Source organism: Leucopleurus acutus (genome assembly GCF_964270905.1).
Source record: "Leucopleurus acutus genome assembly, chromosome: 15".
NCBI lineage: Eukaryota > Metazoa > Chordata > Mammalia > Artiodactyla > Delphinidae > Leucopleurus > Leucopleurus acutus.
In genome coordinates this window covers 55,187,149-55,211,960 of record NC_139157.1, presented here as the reverse complement: position 1 = coordinate 55,211,960, position 24,812 = coordinate 55,187,149, and positions in this window count along the sequence as shown.

Genomic DNA, 24,812 nt, shown 5'->3' with positions numbered 1-24,812 from the left:
ACCGCCTTTATAATGTGGATACCCGCTTTAGAGCTTAAGCTAAGTCTCATGTTATAACATAAAGTCACACTATACTCATCACTTCAGTGGACTTAAGATGTTTTTCCTTTTCTCTTACAGCTGCCATGACTTAAAATGACCTTGCCCAGGGCAAAAATAAGTCTGTCAGATCTGTTTATAAAGTTATTAGTTGAAAGCCTCTTCTAGGACACATAGAAGTTATCTACACTGAACTAATTACCCAAACACAAAGACACTTTATCTACATTCAGAACAGATTGCTTCTGGGTTGAAGTAGTGCCCTTCTGACCAGCCTGCATTGATTCACACTACTTTTACTGAAAATAATTGAATCATTTTGCCCTCTTCTTCTCAAGAAAAAGATTTTTTTCTTGCTTGACAGTATGAATGCCATTTGTTTCAGAGTCATTATTAATGATTAAGAAAGGCAGCCAAATAAAACATATTTAACTTTAAAAAATGGAAATATGTTCTGATATTCAAGCATGCTGTTATTCAGAAACAAGTAAATTAAAACAAAAATGAGATGTCATTCACCTATCTAACTTTTCAAAAGCAAGGGTGTGGTGAAATAAGTACTCCCATATCTTGTTGTTGAGAATGAACATTAATATTGTGCTTAAAGAGCAACCTAGATATATCAATCAAAAAATATAATGTGCATAATCATTGAGCCAGCATTTCTAATTCTAGGATTGTACCTTACCAAAATGATCATCAAAATATAAGTTTTTATAAAATGGTTCATTGGAACATTCCTTATATGAACAAATAAATTTTTAAAAAGAATTATTATATAATTATTTACAAAAATCATATTATGTATTGCATTATTTATAATATAAACAAATATAATAATCCAATCTATGGAAATGGAAGTAGGCATTAGAAAGAATGAACTATATGGACAGTATAGAACTCAAGGTACAATATAATTGTCAGAATAATATGTGTAGTATTACTTCTGGGGATGGGAATGAATTGGAGATTTTTTGTTTGCTTTCTTGTAGATGGACTTTAGTGTTTTAATTTCATATTTTGCCATATAATTGTAGATACTTCACAATGAATAAATATCAATGTAAAAGTTTAATGAAACAATTTAAAAAATAAAATAAGGCTTATTTAACAACACATTGAGTTTTCTAACATAGATTATATATTTATAAAAGAGGGTTCTTTTGGATATATTTTAACTTTGGTAGTATTTAATCTTTCTACACAAAAAAGTCAAAATTTCAACTAACATAATTGTACACTGAAGTAGTAGAGATAAATGGTACAAGTCTCAATATGCATATATGTATACTAGTATTCCTATGAGTAATTATATGGAAAACAACTCAATTAATTCCTTACTACTTTAAATATACCATAATTATCTGCTGTGAGTCATAAAAAGATCAATATTAAAGTGTTTTGTGAAAATTAATGTGTTTCATAGGTAATTTTTTTTACATATGTTAGCACAACATAATATACATATTTCTCCCTGTTTTTAAAATGACTCATCTTTCAGAGTCTCTGGAACAATTTTGAGAAATAAAAATTTCTATCTCTACCTATATATATAAAATTACAATTATTGGATCTATTCAATGAATATATAGCATTTTTGTTGAAAATAAAATTTGAGTTCTAGATCTTATCTGCCCTGTAAACACATTCATAGCAATCAGATTTTTTTCAAAGATTAATGTAATAATAAAATATTCTAAACAGATCAGTATAAAGAATTTTGCCTCTGCTCATATTTATCAGCTAGAAATAATTAACTAAGGCAAATTAAATTATTATCAAAAATGATAAGAATTGTACCTGTATATCCCATATATCAAGTGCAACTTAGAATTATTTTTAACGTATGTCATGAGAAGGGAGTTATAAGGCCTTAGGACTCCAAGTACAGGTTAATTTCTAACCATTTTCTCTTTTCATTTCAAGCTTTGTCACTGGACTAATACATTTGGTTCCTTATTCTGTTTTCATTACTCTGTGATTTCACAATTGACAGGAAAATAAATAAATTATCTGTAGTTTTCTTTTCTTTGTTCAGAAGAATGCATTATCAAAGAACTTTATACCATTCATTGCAGCCTACTGCACTGTATGTTTCATTTGGTTGGACAATGATGTTAACACAAATAGGAAGAGACTCAGTACATTTTGGAGAATATAATTAGAATAAAGAAAATGGTACAAATATAAGCGATTCTGACCTACATTTTTTGTCAGTCTTTCTTGGCAAAATAAAACATGTCCTAATAGGTACAGATTTACTCACAAACATGTCTCATATGTATTACTGAAAATATTCTGTAATACTTTTATTAGAGCCATGATAGGTTTAAGAGAATATCATAAGTTTTGGATTTCTTATAAATCAATACTTTATCAATATGATATGCTTTCTTTATCATTTTATTTTTATATATTTACTAGAGTTTAGGTCACATATACACCATAATTATTTAAATTACATATACCATCTGGAACAATGAAAAGACCAAAATACTTTCTAAGTTTCTAATTTAATTTATCCAAAATTAAAAGAAATTGATTATTGCTTTGGTTTTCCTCAAAGAATCTTCAGTCATTCACTTGTTTTATAAGCCATTAGATTTACGTACTAAATATCTGTTACTATATTTTTTCTTTAAGCATTTACTTAATTAAAAGCATGACAAAACTGTATTGAAATCTGTATATTTTAGATGAGCTAGCTTCAAAACTAAATTTTTCTTGCATTCTATAACATATGTTTTATTATGATGAGTTGACAGTATTTTCAAATTAATATTGGATAAACATAAATTTAAAAAAAATAGTTCTAAAGTTTTAAATGGTTATTAAAACATTGGTCATACAAAGATCAATATTGTAGCTTCACTGACTACAATGCTTAAAGAATGCTCACAAGGATTAGAGAAATCCTTAGGATTTGTTGGAGGATCATCAGTTGCAATATGAAATATTTTCATGCATACTTGTGGCATTTTCTTATCCATAGCCCTTCAAATTATTTTTTTCCAAGAGTCAGTGTTTGTAGAGTAACTATGTTATCCTCATCAGTCTTATCACCTTCTGGACAAATCCTGTGTACTCTACAATATATTCACTAATAGAAATATTTACATTGAAGAAAATTACAAATCCAGTAATAATTGTTTTCTGTCCTACATGGATTTTCTTCAGAATTATAGCAAAAACAATTGAGAAATAATCAACAAATGGTTTCATTCATTATATCTGTTACAGTATCAAATCTTTGCTTTTGTATTAATCCTCTGAAAAATATATATAATTATTATTTGGTGTAGAAGTTTATATTCTGAATAAATGCCCTACTATAATGCCATAAAATTTTCTGTGGTTTATGCCAGATAATACTCATTAGTACACTCAGTAACTTTCTTAGATGATCTTCTGAACATTAGCTATCACTATACCAAAAATAAAGTCAAATATGCTGAGTTCAACAATAGCACAGTTTTTTTTTTCTCACTTTCTTATTACCTCCAATCTTCATATTCAGTAGTAATACATTTCTAAATCAAATATCAATCCTTATCTGTTATTAATACTATTGATTATGCACATGCCTTTTACTTTCTTAGTGTTTAATGTAAACTGTTACCAATCTTCTGGCAGTCTCATTTTTTAGTTGAAAAGTATGCTCTTTAAATATTATATAATGTAAAATTGGAATGTAAAATAATGTAAGAATTGCATAATACATCAATTGTTCATCCATCCACACATTGCTATCTATAGCTAAATAGCCTTTTTCTTCTATTACTTTTCTCTTTCTTTTCCCCCAAATTTTATCCTAACTCCAGGTGTTAGCCTTTCTTCCCTATTCTTACATTTCTATGAAATGTTCATATTTCTCTTTGATGTTGTCTTCATTATTTCCATGACTGCAAGAGAATGAGACTATGCTCCAAGCACAGTCTATATATGGCACAGGGAATGAGTCACACGCCAGAAAAGATGAACTTGAACACAACGTGCAATGTAAGCTTTCCTCCTACCTTAACTCCACCCTACTACCACTGTTGTGTATGCCTACTACAAAAAGAGCTGCTCTCTAGCTTTTCTGGAGAGAAACTATGCTTGGCTAAGTAAGGACAAGGTCTTTGGGACAGTAGTAGAATGTTGGGAGTGGGGGTATTACTGGTGTTATAGCATACTGGAGTCTTCTCTGATATCAAAGACACATAAACAGTAGTAGGACAAGGATAAACCTACTCTTTGTCCTGCTCCTGAGTAGGGGAGGAATATTATAATGCTGTTTCACTTTTACTCCAAACTGGCCTAGTTGATCTCAGATAAGGGTGAGAGCTGGAATTACTGAGATCGTTATATAGACCTCAGTGGAGACCTGCAGTTCAAACATTTAAAAATGAGTGCCCTTCACATCTTGGCATGTTGCCTTTGGCTTAGTTTGTTCCCTGTTGAAAATTACCTTTCAGGTAATCTATCAATCACCTATAGTAATATCTGTGATGGATACAAGTTTTATGGGTGTCAAGTTTTATATATCTGGGCATGCAGTTTTTTAAAAAGAATATACAATTATGAAAATAAAAGAACAAGGATAAACAAAATAGACAGTGAACAACATAAACATATTCTAATAAAGCCAAACTAAATGTATTCCACTGTGTAACTTTTCCTTAGCCAGATCCAAAAAATGCCATACCTTCTACAGTGTCCCCCAACAGGTGAGGAAATGTGCCCTAGAGAAGCAGAGGTGAATCAACACATAAAAGTCTTATATTTGCAAATTTTCCAAAATCACATAACCATATGAACATATTGCTAGTGTCTATCTTAAGAGCTTAGTAGGCTCCACGTAAGAGAGGACCACTAAATCTTAAGCTTCGTTAGAGTCATGGTGAATTTGAATTAATAATCTTTCATATATTTTTCTGCATTCAATTTTGCTAAAGGTACTTATGGATGCATGTGTGACAAGGCTTATATCTTTATAAGGTTTGTTACTTTATAAGGAGCTCTTATAGTTAAACACAAAATTGGGCAAGAGAAAAGAAAATGAAATTCACAAACTAATAAATGTAAATGACCAACAGACACAACTTCACTATCTAACAAAGAAGTATAAATAAAATTCACATCAAAATATGAAAGGCTTTTGAAAAAAATAACAATGGCATTTATAAAGATGTGCTGTATCAGCAAGATAATTGATGTTGGTGTAAAATGGTTCCACCTTTCTAAAGGGAATCTATATATGAAAAGCTTTCTATTGTTTGTGCACTTTCTTTCTTTCTTTCTTTTTTTTTGCGGTACGCGGGCCTCTCACTGTTGTAGCCTCTCCTGTTGCGGAGCACAGGCTCTGGACGCGCAGGCTCAGCGGCCATGGCTCACGGGCCCAGCTGCTCCGCGGCACGTGGGATCTTCCCGGACCAGGGCAAGAACCCGTGTCCCCTGCAACGGCAGGCGGACTCTCAACCACTGCGCCACCAGGGAAGCCCTGTTTGTGCACTTTAAAACACAAATAGTATCCTTAGTAATTTATCTTAAAGAAATAGTCTAGATAAATACAAATAATTTTATACTAACTTATCTATTGCAGCATTGTCTGCTTTAGCAAATAACTTCAAAATACTAAATGTGACACATAGTGGAATTACTCCATTTTTATGCATTTATCCATACAATGAAGCAGTTATTGAAGTTCATGTTTGCAAAACATTTCTATCATAATATTATCTTAAATAAACATGCATGTACAATATCATTTAATTCTGTCAGATATCTGGATAAGTGACAGATTGATATTTAAACAGAAAAAGAGCTTCTAAAATGTTCCCTAAAATGTTAACAGTAGTCAAATTTATATACATTTATATATATATATATATATATCAATTTATAAATGGTGATTATATTATTATAGTATCATTACAATTTTTATAATTTACAAGATTTTCTAAAATGGACTATAAGAGTTAAGGATATCTTATTGCCTCATCCTGTTATCAGTCATCTATTTATTAAATGTACAGGTTAATGCAATGTATCAATATTTCAGTATTTTTTCAAAATTTAAATTATATGAAATGTGATTTTATTTGAACATTCTTCTACTCTTTCATTCTATTTAGTTTACTTTGTGTGTAACAACAACAGTAAGTAGCATTTTAAGCAATTTAGAGTGTACTAAGCATTTTACTTAGTCCAGGTACTTTACACATTCCAAATTCACCTAACAATCTCAACCGCAGTTTACAGACAAGGAAGTTGAGGTTCTGAAAAATTAAGTAATCTATCCAAGATGAAGCAGCTAGTATGAGCAGCATTGAGGTTTTCAGCCCAGGTATTTTGGTATCATATGCTTCCTCTGTGATATCACACTGCCTCACGAATTATTGGTAAAACAGGAAGGGGCTTATTAATATTTATGTGTGAGACTTCTTATAACCAAGCAGTTTATGAGATGAACTGATACAAAATGAGAATTTTTCTTATAGCTAATCTGATATCATTTGACCAGATTTATTAATTTATTTAAATATACAAAAACATGTAATTGACAATAATGGACCAGAAAAGTGCTGTGGGTATTAGAGATGCACAAATAATAAATGAAGATCTATATCTTTTTAGCAGTGCAGGTAATGTGGTGAGGAACATAGAACTGGTAGAATCTAGTATTCATTCTAGTGCTTATATCTAGCCCATCTGCTTTGGTGCAACAGTTTGCTTATTAACTTTATGATAAGCTTAACCTTTGTCCATGTTCCAAACCGTACTAAGAAATGATTCTACATATTTTATTTTATGAGATAATTTAAAAATTTACCTCCTGAATTTATTTCAATTTATATTGTTATTTCTGTACACTTTCCCAAAGGCCTTCAAAAATTGGCGTGTTTACAATGGATAAAAATAAGGTGATTTTTTGTGTGTGAGACACCTCGTTTAGATTTAGAGAAGCTCAGCTCAGATCAAATTACATTCTGAAACAGAATTCATGTATACAAATTATGAACAGTGCCACGATTAACTTAGAATTGGATGCTCATTATCCTGCTGTTTTGTTCCATTTTTTTCACATGTCAAAAAAATCAAATATAAATGCAATTACTTTCCAGGAGGAAATAAATGGCAGCACTTCAACATTCAAAAAGGCAACAATCACAATCACAATGCCAGATGACCAAAGCAATAACTCTGGGAAGATAACAGGCAAGCAATTGACCCTGGAGCCACGTCATCAAATCATTCAAAGAAATCTTAGATCAATGGAGGAGGGTTGCAGTGTGTCTTTATAAGGTAAATAAAACATATTAAAATCACTCCTTCTCAGTATGACTATATGATTTTGTTAACCTCTGTTGAGCCCCCTCAATTTGATGGCAGCTACATAGTAGCAAAGAATCTCTGCTGAATTAAAACTTTTACAAAAGTCCAACTCTCCTAAGCCTATGTTGTATTTGCACTGCCATATTGGTCATACTAAGTCTTTATCTGTTTATAGAGAAAGACAATGAATTCCTTCTTAGAATAATATACCATTGTTGTGTCTCTCAGTTTTCAGTTGAAGAAAGTGGCTAAACTGGATGCTAAAATATTGTATTGGATGTCAAAACTTTCCTAAATATCTGAATTCATTTTGTGAAATTAAAATTTTATTTGTTCAAAACTACAATGAGGTATCAACTCACACTGGTCAGAATGGCCATCATCAAAAAATCTACAAACAATAAATGCTGGAGAGGGTGTGGAGAAAAGGGAACCCTCTTGCACTGTTGGTGGGAATGTAAATTGATACAGCCACTATGGAGAACAGTATGGAGGGTCCTTAAAAAAGTAAAAATAGAACTACCATATGACCCAGCAATCCCACTACTGGGCATATACCCTGAGAAAACCATAATTCAAAAAGAGTCATGTACCACAATGTTCACTGCAGCTCTATGTACAATAGCCAGGACATGGAAGCAACCTAAGTGTCCATCAACAGATGAATGGATAAAGAAGATGTGGCACATATATACAATGGAATATTACTCAGCCATAAAAAGAAACGAAAGTGAGTTATTTGTAGTGAGGTGGATGGACCTAGAGTCTGTCATACAGAGTGAAGTAAGTCAGAAAGAGAAAAACAAATACCGTATGTTAACACATATATATGGAATCTAAAAAAAAAAAAAAGGTTCTGAAGGACCTAGAGGCAAGACAGGAATAAAGATGCAGACATAGAGAATGGACTAGAGGACACGGGGAGGGGGAAGGGTAAACTGGGACGAAGTGAGAGAGTGGTATGGACATATATACACTCCCAAATGTAAAATAGATAACTAATGGGAAGCCACCATATAGCACAGGGAGATCAGCTTGGTGCTTTGTGAGTGTGGGAGGGAGACACAAGAGGGAGGGGATATGGGGATATATGTACACATATAACTGATTCACTTTGTTATACAGCAGAAACTAACACAACATTGTAAAGCAATTATACTCCAATAAAGATGTTAAATAAATAAAATAGAACTAAAAAAAGGCACTCTGCATTCCCACCACAAGCCCCATGCTTTATGTCTCCGTAGATTTGCCTTTCCTGGATATTTCATGCAAGTAGGAATGAAAAAATTAACTTTTTAAGAAACTGCCAAATCATAATTTTGATTACTGTTAGCTTCATAAGGAATTCTGAAACCATGAAGTTAAAAAAAAAAGATTTTATTTGTAATAATTACAAAATAAACATATATGCACACACAGAGAAGTACATTCACAGCTCCATTAAGCAGTTAACCAAAACAGCCGTTAGAAATAAAACATCAAAGTATTTTATAAGCATTTAGCAATGGTTTTGTTTTCAAAGTTCTATCAGATATATGAAAGTTTAGAATGCAGGGGGACTTTAGAATTTCTAGAATCCAACCCTATTATTTCACAGCTTAAGAACTAAAAAGCAACACACACACACACGTAAACACACAAATACACACACAAAAAACACTTGTGAGCAGCCATGCCTTCTGAAGTTTTGTTCTGAAGTTGGCCAACACAAATGCAGGAATAGACACAAAGACTCTCTCTGTATTCTTCATTAAGATACTTTTTCTTCTATTTGCATATGAGTACTTATTAAATTTCATGTTTGGGGAATCTAATATTTTCTCAAAATACATTAACAAAAGTCTGAATATAGGAAAACGTAAGTGGAATGTAACTTCTCATTTTGGAACCCATGATGAATCTATCAACAGCCTCCCCCAAATAATACTAATTGGAATATTTTAACTTAATAAATGTGACTTTCATCTCTAATATGGATATGCTTTTTAGAATAAATATTATTACTTTTCTCCACCTTCCCTTTCCCATTTCCATCTTATAATGGAAACTACAGAAAGTCACTATTGGTGGTAACTACAAGCCTGGCATCAGTTCAGGCTTCCATTAGCTGCTGCAAAAGGATGATTCTGAGTAAATAACTAAATGTCTCTGAAAATCCCAGCTAGGGCCAGAACAGGGGGAAAGGGGCACAGGAGCCTGGAACAAATCAGGGTGCATGGACTCCACCTTGGATATGGTCAGCTTGGAACAAATGACAATAACAATGGCATTTATAAAGATGTGCTGTATCAGCAAGATAATTGATGTTGGTATAAAATGGTTCCACCTTTCTAAAGGGAATCTATATATGAAAAGCTTTCTATTGTTTGTGCACTTTATTTATTTATTTTTGCGGTACGCAGGCCTCTCACTGTTGTGGCCTCTCCCGTTGCGGAGCACAGGCTCCGGACATGGCTCTAGGCCATGGCTCACGGGCCTAGCCGCTCCGCGGCATGTGGGATCTTCCCGGAGCGGGACATGAACCCGTGTCCTCTGCATCGGCAGGTGGACTCTCAACCACTGCGCCACCAGGGAAGCCCTACAAGATCTTTTTGTTGTATGATTCTTCTTCATCTGCCTGAAAGGTTGAGTCATATCTGCAGTCATCTGTACTCTACACATTGAAGGACAATAGTTTCATAGAGAGTTAAATGGTGCCTGTCAGTGTTTGAACATCTCAGAAGCTTGCTGTATAAGTTCCCAATTGTCCTTTAGAATTGTGCATGTTGTAGCTTATGTTTCCTTAAGATAGGTCATAAAAATATACTAGATTATATGAAAGTTAGACTCAGGAATTAAACCCACAAATGGACCTGTCAAAGGACAGTGTGCTACACATTCCTAATTAGATTAGCGAAAATAGGTAGTTATATTATTCATAAAGAGAGACTCATTGGAATTATAATTATTCTGAGCAATGGCACCTTTACACTTCATAATTATATTTTTGGATATTTGTGAAAAAATAGTTTACATTTTGAATAATTGTCTCACATAAACTGATTTTATCCATAAGTTCATATTCTTTCACTGTAAAGTACTATTCATGTTATACATTTTTTCATCCATATAAAATAAAAGTTTTCCACTATGAAGGGTCGAACTCCTTTTGCATTTATGAACCCTTACAAATCGTGACCTGATTTCAAAGTTATACAAAGACTTAAAATTTTAGGTTTTTACATATGTTCAAAGACCTACAGTTCCTTAAATTGGAATATTAAATAAGTTGATAGTTAATTGATATAGTCTCCATACTGAGCATTTTGTGTTATGGGAATGACCTGTAGATATTGTAAACCTAGGTACATCCATACTGATGTCTTCCATTCTGGTTTAAGATTTATTTCTAAACCTGTGCTTTCACATGCAGATTTACAAATTAAAATAATACATCTAAAGTGATGAGGATATATGAAATATATACCTGTAATACAGAATTATTAAATGTGATATGAAACAAACATACTTTCACTTAAATTTTAAATTTTCTTTACAAATGTATAACTTGGGATGTTTGTTGAAACTGCGTATCAATTTCTACTTTCCACTCTTCAACAAACTGAAACTTGACTAAAATCCAGATGCACATAATAACATGAAATATTTTTCATTGTGTTAAAACAGACTGAGGTCAGTAATACCACTACTACAAAGATTTGACTCTGATTATATATATATGGTTGATACATTCCAGCGTGGAAGACGTTTTGAAGTTACGTAGTCAAGATGATCAGTGAATAAGGCAATATTACCACTATCCTGGACTGCCTGCCACAGAAAAGAGTGTGATCATTTCAAATAGGGTATTCAGGATGCTTTTTGAAAAATATATTTAATCTAGAGTATTTCAGATTAAATCGCTCTCACAAAGTTGAGGTTATTTCTTAATAATGTTACCATGAAGACTTGAACGCTATCGGTAACATTCAGTAGCTTTACTTTTCTTATATCTTATGTGAACCACTGTATTTGTTATACTACAGATTTATGCTCTTATCTGGGAATTCACACACTATACTATAAGATTTCCATGAATAAATATTTGTCAACCTGAAGGTTTAGAGATTATTATTAAAAAGAGGTGATGTTTTGTCATGTATAATGGATATATTCAAGAAGTTGGGCTAAGGAAATATTTTGACAAAGTAATAAAAAATAGACATATCACCATGGTTTCTCAAGTAGTTTGTATTAAAATTGAAACATTAAATTAGAATGCACTCTCCTCTACATTCATTTTCACCTAAATGAAAAAATAATTCAGCTAAGAGATATTACTGTAAATGTAACATTTAAGTGATTGGTCAGATTTTTATTTTTTGATGCTGAAAGCACCTATTTCATTCAATTATCATGAATGAAATTAATTTTAGATTTATTTTTATTATTCTTTTGTGTGTTTTTATATTTCTATAGCTTTCATGATTAACTTGGTAGAAAAGAGCATAATATATTTATTTGATAATATTATCAGTATAAAATATGGCAAAATCTTGGTCACGGGGAAGTTTCATTGCTGCACTGGCATAACTCCATCAACTATATCCAAATTCAAGGGATGACAACACTGACAATGAAGATCACCCTGGAGGTTATTTAGAAGAAAATCTATCATCTGTAAACCTAAAGTGATAACAGCCATTAGCTACAAGGGACGTGGATGTGCTCCTTGTCAACTTTCCAAAAGAGAAAATGCATTTACTGAAAAGATAAACTGTAACCGCCAGGTAAAGAAAACAGTCTTATTACTGACAAGATTAATCAGAAGAGGTACAAAATGATTAGTGTTCTAGGATGGTTTGCAGGAATACTGGATATTTTTGTCTAAAACAAATTTAACTCGGTGTTATTTACTTTGCTTCAACAGAGAGTAAACATACCTAAAATAATGAAACCAAAAATCTCTTAAAATTGACAATTTTTTTCATTCAAAACAAAAGTCATGTATGTATGTGGACATGCTTGAAAAAACAAATGAATGACTAAAAACCTTTCTCTGCAAACAAATGCTATCTGAATTTTACAGACCTTACTGACATTTAGTGTAGTCACGCTTTCTATGATTTTTAAGAACTATTTCAGTTTTAAGTTGATCTTTTTATTCCCTAGCTTTTCCACCTATCTGAAGCCATGGTTCATTTCAGAATATCCTTAAAAGAATGTATTCTGGCTGCCACCCCTGCCTGTGTCATCTCATGTTAGTTCAGCAGCCAGCAGCTGTTGGGCATCTTGCTGTCATCTACCCTACACACATCTACTGAAGCAGAGCTGTGTTGTGACAGGAATCACTTATCACAGGCTGCTTTCCAGGTCTGCCTTTTGGATAAGCACGTTGTGTCATTTAAAGCTGATGTGAGTACAGTTTATGATTGAAGCTTATGAAACAGCTTTGAGAACCAAACATGTCTGTGGAGTGTCAATTATTTTGTTGCTTCCCTGCTAAAACATAACAGATAGATTACAAAACGGATCTCTTCCAACTGCCCAATCTATAGAAGGAAAGTGTTTAGAGTTACCAAAAGTCATTTCCATCACAAGCTTTAGATGACCCATAGCACGCATCCTGCCCCAGCTGTTAAATAAAATCTCTCCAGATTCCCTGTTTGCTGTGCAACTTACTTCCAGGTTGTTCCACAACTTTTTACCAGTCGTCCAAAAGGTATGATATATTGGGCTGGCCACAAAATTCGTTCAGGTTTCTGTAACATCGTGCAGAAAAACCCAAATGAACTTTTTTGGCCAACCCAATATTTTAACCAGTAGTAATATTATGGAAATTTTAGGTGAATTATATTATATTATCATGCTTCTAGAGCAAACTGAAAACAGGAAGAGGGTCTCTAATTCCTTTAAGGCGATAGGTTTTATATTTAGACCTGCTATTGGGGTAATTAGTATTGAGTTGAAACTTAAATGTATGAGAATAAATTCATTGTGTAATGGTGTTATTAATTCTTTAGAATAATAGATATTGGAATTAAATATTGAATGTGGGTCATTCCTTAATTTGCTGGAAAACACAAAAGAAACACTGATGGTCACACAGTTTTCCCTTCTGCTATTCCTACTACTACAACTTTGTAAAATAAAGGCATTCACTGTAAAACCTCTGGAATGCACTGAGATATACTACTATTTTGTGCACTCTAGCCTTTGGAACCTCATAGTTACAGATGGGAACGACATACTACTTACAGAGCTCAAGTGGGATCCATAGTCACTATACTAACAGACTTAGAGAACCATAGGTCAAATATGTTACATAGTCAGGTAGGTATAATATCTGCCCACTCTATAAGTTATACTTTGGAAATAAGTATTCATATTGAGTATCATATATACTCTCTCCTTTACTCTATAGTCTGGAAAAGATTCACCTTACTCTACCAGATTCTACTGTGGAAGAGTTGATATATAATAAATATAGGTGTACAATGTTGTTGTTTTATCCCCCATGGTTTCCATCATCAAATACGGAAAATTCTAGAAACTGGACTTGAGAAACAGAGAAGGTGATATAATGGGAGATGGGGTTAAAGAGTTAGAGAGAAGTCAAACAATGCAGGGGATTTGAGGTCATAGTTGAGTATCATCTTTAGCCAAAGCCAAAAGGTCAGCTTTCCATTTGTTATCATCTTGTGAGGGGATGACATAATCAGATTTAGGTAACAAAAAAGTTATTCGAATAGCAATGTATAGAATAAATTAGAAGAATGCAAAACTGCATATGAGGAGAACAGATATGACAGCAATGTAAGAGTCCAGAAAAGAGATTATGATCACTTGGAATAGAGTAGAGGGGTAAAAAGGAAAACATAAATTTGAAAGATACCTAGGATGTAAACACCTAGCAGGTGAACAATTGCATAATGCTGTGAGAAAAACAAATGGTATCACAGATACTTTTGATGCTTTGGGCTTGATAGATAACGATGATTATGTACTCAATAGGGAAAACTGGAAAAAAATTAATTTAAAGGTGGGTAGGATACAGTAATAAGGTTGGTTTAGAACAACCGAAGAAGTACTTCTGAGATATCCAGAGGGATCTGGGAATGGTGGGTTTCATCCTGGATATTAACTGTGAGTAATTCCTAGGAAAGTGGTAATCATAGTTTTAGGCAATTGTCATTTCTTAAAGAATGCATGGCATGAAAAGAGAAGAGAATTTAGGATAAAACATAATTAGCAAAATGTTTAAAGGCTGGATGGAAAATAATAAGGCAACAAAGGAGACCCAGAAGGTATAGGCAGGTATAGGCAGAAAGGTAGGCATTACATTAAAAGACAGTTCACCAAAGACAAAAAAAGGAAAAAAAAAAAAACCAAACATTTTCACAGTGATAGTACCATTGAAAGTATTGAGTGTTGCTGAGAAATCAAGGGAAAAATACGCAATATGGAAGGTAACTCATGCAGAAATGGCAATGAGTTGTTTCTATGACGTAGCTGAGGTAACAACAGAATGAGACAGAATAATTGAAAGAGAATTGAGAAAACCAGAAATCTGATTATAAATAGAATCAGACGGGTGTAAGAGGCCCTGAGACGGATTATTTTGTTGCAGGTCGAACAATCTTTACGGCTAAGGTAAATGATTTGACTGAGAGGAAGAGAGACAGAATATTTCAGCCAGTTTCCTAAAGGATAATGATGAACATTCAATACAAAATCTAGCACAGATTAAGAACAAATAAGCAATGTATAGTCTTCTCCTACAATATAATTAGGAGAAGAATACAGTGAATTTCAAACTATGTGTACATGTGCAAATGCATTGCCAGATCCCTCTGGCCAGGTCCAGAGCCTAGCAGAGAGCTAGGTAGAAGTTGCACAAAAAAGAGAGGAGGTAAGAACACAGATGACATAACTCTCAGTTAAATGGAAGAGAGAGAGTTGAGGGGAGAGGAAAAGGGAGAGAGAGAGGTGCAGAAAGATATTAACAGCGAATAAAGCTAAAGCTAGGCGAAGATATGATCATTGTACTGCTCTTTAAACTTTGCTATAGTTTGAAATTTTGCAAAATAAAAACTGTGAAAAGTAAATTTGCAGCACTGCTTCATGTGTTCTATTTTAAAATGTATAATGATAATATAGTGTCTTGCCATTAAATCAATGTTTACTTCTTTTCCTTAATAAGCATATAATGACCAAATTAACCTGTGAAGTATTTTCCAATAGTTTTATATTGCTAATTTTGTCCATTTTATTACAAATAATAGTATTATTAATGTGATTTTAATATTTCTATTTCTAATATCAATTTGTAAATTACACTCCTATTCTCAAAGAACCTTTTTAATCAGTAAAATAGAATTAATTTTGGTTTTGGTACGTTGCTCTGTGAAATAATTACAGTTTGTAAAATAAGCCAAGGATTATCACGTATACCTCCACCTCCATACATATGGATAAAAAGAAAATCTGGTCTCTCTGACCTACATATCACGGAGCAAACAGTTTTTCAATAATTTCCATCTTCATAGGCTCATCTGTCATTATGACTTCTTAGGAAAGGTCGTTTATTTGTGAAACAGACCATGTTCACAAGTTCCTAGGAATAAATTCAAATAATCCTTTACATGTTTCCAACTCACTGTGCACAACAGACTGAAATGTTGAGAAACATCTAAGCTGAATTCGGTCCCTTCAGTGTTCAATCAATCTCATGAAGTGCTGAGGTTTTAAATAAATAAATACAATTCTTTAAGTGAAGTAATAAGATGAAATAAAATCATCCCCAAGCAAGCTCCTTACAGCCCACTGTGCTTATAAAACTATTTTATTAAAAGCTTCAGTAATGTTTTAACTACTGAGAAAGAATGTGCTTCTACTTAACAAAAGCTATTGTGATATCAATTCATGAACGACTTAATGCTTCGAACCAGTCCAGAATAGGGTGTCTGGGGTTTTGTAAGTCTCTTTGCTTTTCCTTCCTGTGTGTATGTTTGAGTGATAGAACAATTTGAAGCGGGAAGAAATTATTTCATGGGACCTTGATCTCACCATGATAATCACAGTGAAAGCAGTCACAGGCTTAAATCCTAAGGGGTCAACTGCACAGTTCCAGCTTTAGTGTTAGATACATTAATACTGTGTGCATGGCTCTGTGGGAGACTTTGAATGCATTCTTCAAGATGGCTATGACACAAGTGTCTCCAATTGTGAAAAATAATGGTACATTTCCAAGGAATAGCAGGACTGTTTTTCTTCCTTGGGAGAAATACCAATTGAAATACTGAACAAATAATACTAGTAAAATTCTCAATATTGGAGAGCTGAGAATGGTGAAACATTAGACTCTTTGCCAAAAGCCAGTACAGAGTAATATGTATGTGTTTATGTAATATTTAATTTAACAATATTTATATACATATATACCTACATATATTTATATGTATAATATATAACATTATATATAATTATACACACACACACACACACACACACACATAATGAGAGGCTACCTCTCACTAAACCTAGCAATAATGTAGGAAGGAAATTCAAAGCGATTGTATGTGATATGTAGGTTGCACAATGAATTGCTACACTGAGTGCTCTTCACCTGGGAATCTTTGTGAATTCTACATTAAGCGTTGAGAGGTACAGTACCTGTAAAATCATATCCTATAGCCCCAAGGGGAGTTAAGAAAAACCTGGGTGATTATGAAATAATCTGATAGAATATCTTTCCTTAAAATCTCACAAGGTTTTAAAATATATGTGTATTAATGCCAGCGAAACTCATTTAGCAGAAACCTTTATTATCTCATAAGCAAACTGTCTTCTCTAAATATTCAGGTTCAATTTATGGATGATAAATCGCATGTGGCACTTAGGTATATTTTATTCTCTAAGAGTATATCCAAAATTGCTTATTTCAGTAACATGATCATTCCACACACTAACTACTCACTAGAGAAATAGCTTACATTTAAGATGTCATAATATGCATGACCTTTCCACAGAATATAACATGTGAAGCTAAAGCAAAATGCAATGATGAGCAATACAAATTAGTACGTTTCAAGTACAAAGTGACTAGCAGAAATGCTGAATTATTAAAATGGCCCATAAATATAATACGGAAGCTGTAAAATTTTCTATTTCAATTTAGCTTAACCTAAACTTTCATGACTTCCATTTCCTCAGTAGTACTATTACTTCTTAGTGGAAGATAAAGGAAAGACGTTATATCCATTGATAGTCACTGGTTAAGAAGTTAAAACTGAGAACTTTCAAATTATTATATTACTAATTTATTTGAAATAACAATAACCTATTATGTTTTAACAAAAATAACATTTTTAATGAAAAGTGGCAATATGTCCCAGAAAAATAATTGTGAGGGAAAAAAACATTTTTATGTTTTTGCAGATTTCTTTAATGTCTAGCTAAATAGAAGACACCTAGAATTCTATTTCTATATGCCATCTATGTGAATTCATACTCCTTATAGCCTCTGGAAAATTCAACTCCATGCTCTTGAGAGAACGAAAGTGGAAAGGCAAATAACATTTTAGGGTTATTTGAAAAAGTTTAACCTTGCTGATCCTCTCAAAAACCTCAGAGAACCCCAGAGGTCTCCAAACCATATTTTAGGAACTGCCACCCCAGGAAACAAGTTTAATGATATATCCAACATTTGTTGCTCCACATTTGTTTCTTCCTTTGGGCACATGTTCTCTAGGACATATGAAGTTACAAGAAGAGGGTTTTTTGCTTTCCATCCAACTTGATCTAAATTGTAATGATCCAAACCTTAAGAGAAATGAAACTCAGTCCCGATCATCAAATGGAAGTAAACAGTAAATAATCCAACTTACTTGTTCATTTAGGCACTAAATTTTACTAAAAAGAGATTCTCTCTCAGCTAAAGACATTTAAGACTATAGAAACAAGGATAGTTATTATTATTAATTTTTAATAGACACAAATTTATTATCTTACAGTTCAGAAGTCTAGCCGAGCTGTCTTCCCCTCTGGAAAATCTAAGAATTGGTTTTCTCGTTCCTTCCAGCTTCTAAGGGCTGCTGCACTCCTTGGCTCATTGACTACCTTCTTCATCTTCAAAGCCAGCAGCACTGCCTCTCTCTGGCCTTGCTTCTGCCATTTATACTTCTTCCTTTGACTCTTCTGCCTTCCTCTTCCACTCTTAAAAACCCTTGTTCTTACATTGGGCCCACCTGAATAATCCAGGCTAACGTCCGTATTTTAAAACCAGTTAATTAGCAACCTTAATTCCGTCTGCAACTGTACAGTAATTCCCCTTGGCCATGTAACCTAACGTATTCACAGGTTCTGGGAATCAGGACATGGATATCTCTGTGGAGCCATAATTCTGCCTGCCACAGTGCCCATACTTGTAATCAATACACTATCAGAATCACACTGATCTGGGGGCTTCTCTGGTGGTGCAGTGGTTAAGAATCCACCTGCCAATGCAGGGGACAAGGGTTCATGCCCTGGTCCGGGAAGATCCCACGTGCCGCGGAGCAACTAAGCCCATGTACCACAACTACTGAGCCTGCGCTCTAGAGCCCGCGAGCCACAAGTACTAAGCCTGTGTGCCACAACTACTGAAGTCCGCACACCTAGAGCCCGTGTTCCACAACAAGAGAAGCCACCAAAATGAGAAGCCCGTGCACCACAACAAAGAGTAGCCCCCACTCGCCACAACTAGAGAAAGCTTGCGCACAGCAACGAAGACCCAACACAGCAAAAAAAAAAAAAAAAAAAAAAAAAATCGCACTGATCTGTTAGGGTTCAGAGTTTATTATGATTTAAAGCTAATTCTGTACTAAGCAACATAACTTTGCTAAATTAGGTGAATGGTTTAATTTAACTAAGTAGAACAAAGTGGTTGAATCAATCAAATGAACAATTCACTAATTTAACTAGGTCTTAAAGGGAAATAAGCCAATAAGAGTACCACCTTCCTCTTCCCTTACAAGGGATAGTTATTTTTTAAACTATAAGCCAAGTAAAGAAATGATGATGTACTTTGGCAAGCAAATGACAAAGCAGGAGAAGCCATAGTCCTTCAAAGCAAGAACAATTAGTAATAGAGAATCATCTGAGAAGATGCTGCCAGCAGGTAGGTAATTTTCATCTTTTCTCTGGATTAATCAAGACGGCGAAGTTTGGCACACAACACTGATTCATCAATTATTTCTCTTGGGGCTTCTTTTTTTTAAAATTGGTGTATAGTTGCTTTACAATGTTGCATTAGTTTCTGCTGTACAGCGAAGTGAATCAACTATATGTATAAATATATCCCCTCTTTTTTGGATTTCCTTCCCATTTGGATTTTCCTTCCCACAGAGCACTGAGCAGAGTTACCTGTGCTATACAGCAGGTCCTCTTTAGTTATTTATTTCATACATAGTAGTGTATATATGTCAATCCCAATCTCCCAATTCATCCCACCACCAACCCTTTCCCCCCTTGGTATCCATAAATTTGTTCTTATGTCTGTGTCTCTATTTCTGCTTTGCAAATAGGTTCATCTGTACCATTTTTCTACATTCCACATATATGCGTTAACATACGATATTTTTCTCTTTCTAATTTACTTCACTTTGTATGACAGTCTCTAGGTCCATACACATCTCTACAAATGACCCAATTTCATTCCTTTAATGGCTGAGTAATATTCCATTGTATATATGTATCACATCTTCTTTATCCATTCATTCATCAATGGACATTTAGGTTGCTCCGATGTCCTGGCTATTGTACATAGTGCTGCAATGAACAATGGGGTGCATGTGTCTTTTTGAATTATGGTTTTCTCAGAGTATATATGCCCAGCAGTGGGATTGCTGGGTCATATGTTATTTTATTTTTAGTTTTTTAAGGAACCTCCATACTATTCTCCATAGTGGCTGTATCAATTTACATTCCCACCAACAGTGCAAGAGGATTCCCTTTTCTCCACATCCTCTCCAGCATTTATTATCTGTAGATTTTTTTTTGCTGATGGACATTCTGATCGGTTTGAGGTGATACCTCATTGTAGTTTTGATCTGCGTTTCTCTAATAATTAGTGAGGTTGAGCATCTTTTCATGTGTTTGTTGACCATCTATCTGTATGTCTTCTTTAGAGAAATGTCTGTTTAGGTTTTCAGCCAATTAATCTCCAAAATATACAAACAGCTCATGTAGCTCAATATCAAAAAAAACAAACAACCCAATCAAAAAGTGGGGGCTGGGGCTTCCCTGGTGGCACAGTGGTTGGGAGTCCACCTGCCGATGCAGGGAACACGGGTTTGTGCCCCGGTCCGGGAAGATCCCACGTGCCGCGGAGCGGCTGGGCCCGTGAGCCATGGCCACTGAGCCTGCACATCCGGAGCCTGTGCTCCGCAACGGGAGAGGCCACAACAGTGAGAGGCCCACGTACCGCAAAAAAAAAAAAAAAAAAAAAAGTGGGGGCTGGGCTTCCCTGGTGGCACAGTGGTTAAGAATCCGCCTGCCAATGCAGGGGACAGAGGTTCGAGCCCTGGTCAGAGAAGATCCCACATGCCGTGGAGTAACTAAGCCCGTGCGCCACAACTACTGAGCCTGTGCTCTAGAGCCTGCGAGCCACAACTACTGAAGCCCGCACACCTAGAGCCCGTGCTCCGCAACAAGAGAAGCCACCGCAGTGAGAAGCCTGCGCGCCGCAATGAAGAGTGGCCCCCGCTCGCCGCAACTAGAGAAAGCCCACATGCAGCAACAAAGATCCAACACAGCCATAAATAAATAAACAAACAAACCAAAGCTGAGATTATTTAAAAAAAAAAGTGGGGGCTTCATTTAAGATATACTGAGAGTTGCACATGAGAGCTGCGGTTCACTGGGGATTTAAACAGTACAGATGAAGAGAGAGCTGTCACCATTATTCAATCAGACTTCCAATGGATGTTTACTGAGTGCCTACTTTGATTCAGGTACTCTTCTAAGGAATAGTATAGAAACATCGAGGAGTTTTTATTTCATCAAGTATTGACCCAATTTAGTTCACAATTGCTAATAGTAGGTTCTAAACTATAAAGTTAAAAATAGACACTCAGAAATAATTCACTAAACAAGTGAAGGACTTAAAAAATTGTATAATACTTACAGATGCTTCCTTATCACCTTTGTTTCTTAGTGTCGAAAAAAAATAATCAAATTTCCTATAATGATTGCAGTTGCCATAGATTAAAACTGTTAGATAAACAGGCAATTAATTAGCCTTTAACAGAGCTTTCAATAGGATCTCATATTGATGTGGAAAAATTTAATTTCTAATTTCATCAAAAATATAAAGAGCCTCCTCTCCCTGGAAGACAAAAATATCGCACAGCCCTGATTTTTTTTTAAAAGGGATAGAAAAAATGGGCTTTTAAGAACAATTTACTTTTTTACATATAGTTCCTATAAAATAGAGACTTCATTTTATTAATTAAGATTCAAAACAATATAATGCATAAAGAAGAATAAGATCTCAAAAACATAAAGTTGAGAAACATGTATAAAAATCTTTCATAGTCTCACCAGATATACTGAAAACATAAAATGTAGCATATAATTATTCAACAATACTGAAAAGATATAAATATGCAGCCAAAAGCAATGAAGGTTTGCTTTTATAAAAAATAAACAATAAGGGAAGAAAATGTGATTATAGTATCAATAATTTATACTAATAATTTACCGATAAACCTACAACTTTCAGGTTGAACTTCTTCTACACAACTGACACAACTGTGTTCAGTTAATGATTATTTATCTCATGGTTAGATAGTTATATATATATGTACATATGTAACATATATACAGGTATATATTCAAATTAATTTATAGTCATGCCCTACATGCAAAATACAGTGAATATACCATATTACAGAGCAACTTAGATTGTCATTGAAAAGTAAATTTAGAATTCATAAAATGAAGTTGAATAAGTGAATTTTTAGACATCAATTTAGAAAGATTTTGAAATATGAATGTGTTTGTTAAGACTAATGAGTAGGCTCAATTAATTCCAGACTGTTTTCTATTCTCTAACTTAATCAAGTTCTTTCATAATAAAATTCTTTTGTCTTGGACTCTCATGCTTTCTACTTTTCTACTTATTTGAATTTTATGCATCCTTGGAAAATCAGATCATAATAGTCATGGAAGATATCTATGTCTTCTTCTTTGACATATTTAAATTATTTTCACTTAACTGGGTTTCTAACTCAAAAGCATTGTTATATAAGATATGAGGACATAACCTAAGACATGTGGTAAGCTTGAAATAATGTTTTGAGGAAGAGCGGGTTGAGAATGCAAATCAAAATAAAAAAGTAAGTTTCTGTACAGTATGGAGAAATCATTGCTTCCTCTATTTCTAATGTGTATCTGTTATTTCATGCTTTCTTTTTTTCTCATCATTTTTTCATTTTAGAACTGCCCCTCCCCAGCTACAGTGGTTTAATCAGAACTACCGATTAGTTACCTTCACATTTCACTGTCACAATGATGAAACCTCTTGGGCATTCCCATCAAGGAATCACATTTCCCTGGATAGAGTTTTACTCAGGGGTAGAGAGACATAACACAAGCATGGAAATCCAGCCAGAGAAATCAACGCCACAGCAAAAAGAATCTCAGAACTTCTCAGTGATCTTCAACTTTAGGTACTATGTTAAGCTGTCACTGACTATTTTTAGGGCTACCTGAAGAGGAGAGGCCCGAGAATGAAACAAAGAACTATTATATGAAAATATACAAATATGTGATGACATAGCATGAGCACCTGGAATCAGATATACTTGAAATTAGGTTTATCCATGGAATTTTCAATATCAGGTGATAAATTTCTATTTTGTGCATATGTAGTTATGAGTTGCAAATGTAAGTGTTCTGCCTAAATAAGAGTTTATTATAAATATTATGCTAATGGATAAATGGCTAGTCTCTTCCTGGTGAGGTATCATATTGGATATTAAGACAGAGATGCCTTCACAAGCAAATTGAGCAGTCAGCAGCAGTGGTATCAGCTTAGATTCACATTATTGAATTCATGCATAGTTTCTACCCTTGACACATTGAGGGCTTTGTTCATGAGCCCAAAAAATAATCACTGGACACCCTTGGAGGCTGGATGCTTGCTATCTACAGAATTGATCATTGTGGCATTCTGGTTATTAAGAAGACTTTCGTCCATAGAAGACTTCTGTGACACTCACATAAGAAACAATATCCTCTGGATTTGGGATAATTAGAGAGGTTCTTCAGCAGAAGCTTCCCCAAATCTCCTATTTAAGCATCTTCCAATTTTGCTTCTTAATAACCCTTGCCTATCTAGCCAGAGTATTGGAACTGATCAAGAATCAGTAGAGGTGGCACTTCCCTGGTGGTGCAGTGGTTAAGAATCCGCCTGCCAATGCAGGCGACAAGGGTTCAAGCCCTGTTCCAGGAAGATCCCACATGCCGTGGAGCAACTAAGCCCATGCACCACAACTACTGAGCCTGTGCTCTAGAGCCCGCAAGCCACAACTACTGAAGCCTGCACGCCTAGAGCCCGTGCTCTGCAACAAAAGAAGCCACCACAATGAGAAGCCACCACAATGAGAAGCCCGCACACCGCAACAAAGAGTAGCCCCCGCGCGCCGCAACTAGAGAAAGCCCGAGCGCAGCAAGGAAGACCCAACACAGCCAAAAATAAATAAATAAAATAAACAAATTTATTAAAAAAAAAAAGAATCAGTAGAGGTGCTAACGTCAATCTATATCTCTTTCTGGGTGAATCTGAAAATTATATTCATCGCCTACAGTACTGACATCGGGGAAGGTGGGGGGGTTTCCTTCTCTACGGTCTTTCTGTGCCAATACTGAGTGTTAATATCATGATGATCTGCTTACCTTTGGTTTCTGCATATTATTTGTGGCCTCTTGTATATCTGATTCAGACTTTCCAGTGTGTGTTTGTGTGCGTGTGTGTGCGTGTGTGTGTGTTGTGTGTGTGCATCAACTGGTTACAGGGAATAGCTATAAAGTAATATACAATGGTGGAAAGAAGAATAGCTGTGTGGCCCATCAAGGACTATTTCTCATTCCTAGTGGTAAAGTGCTAAAAGTAAAGCAACTTTTTCTCCAGTCCGTAAGCAACATTTTATCCTTAGATGTTGGGACTCCCAGATCCCTCACTGGTGTGACAAACTGTATTTTGGTGGAATATATCTATTGCCATCAGTTATACATGGATCTTAACAAGACATTTAGGGTCTTTGATACTTTATGCTATTCAGGATTTTTGTACCAGCATAACTGAAGTTGGACTACCTTTGAGAGAAAATGGTAAAGTCACAGTACTGTTTTAACTTAGTGAAAGCTACTTGATTTTATATATCTATGTATGTAATCACATTGATATTCATAATATTGAAAGCTGCACC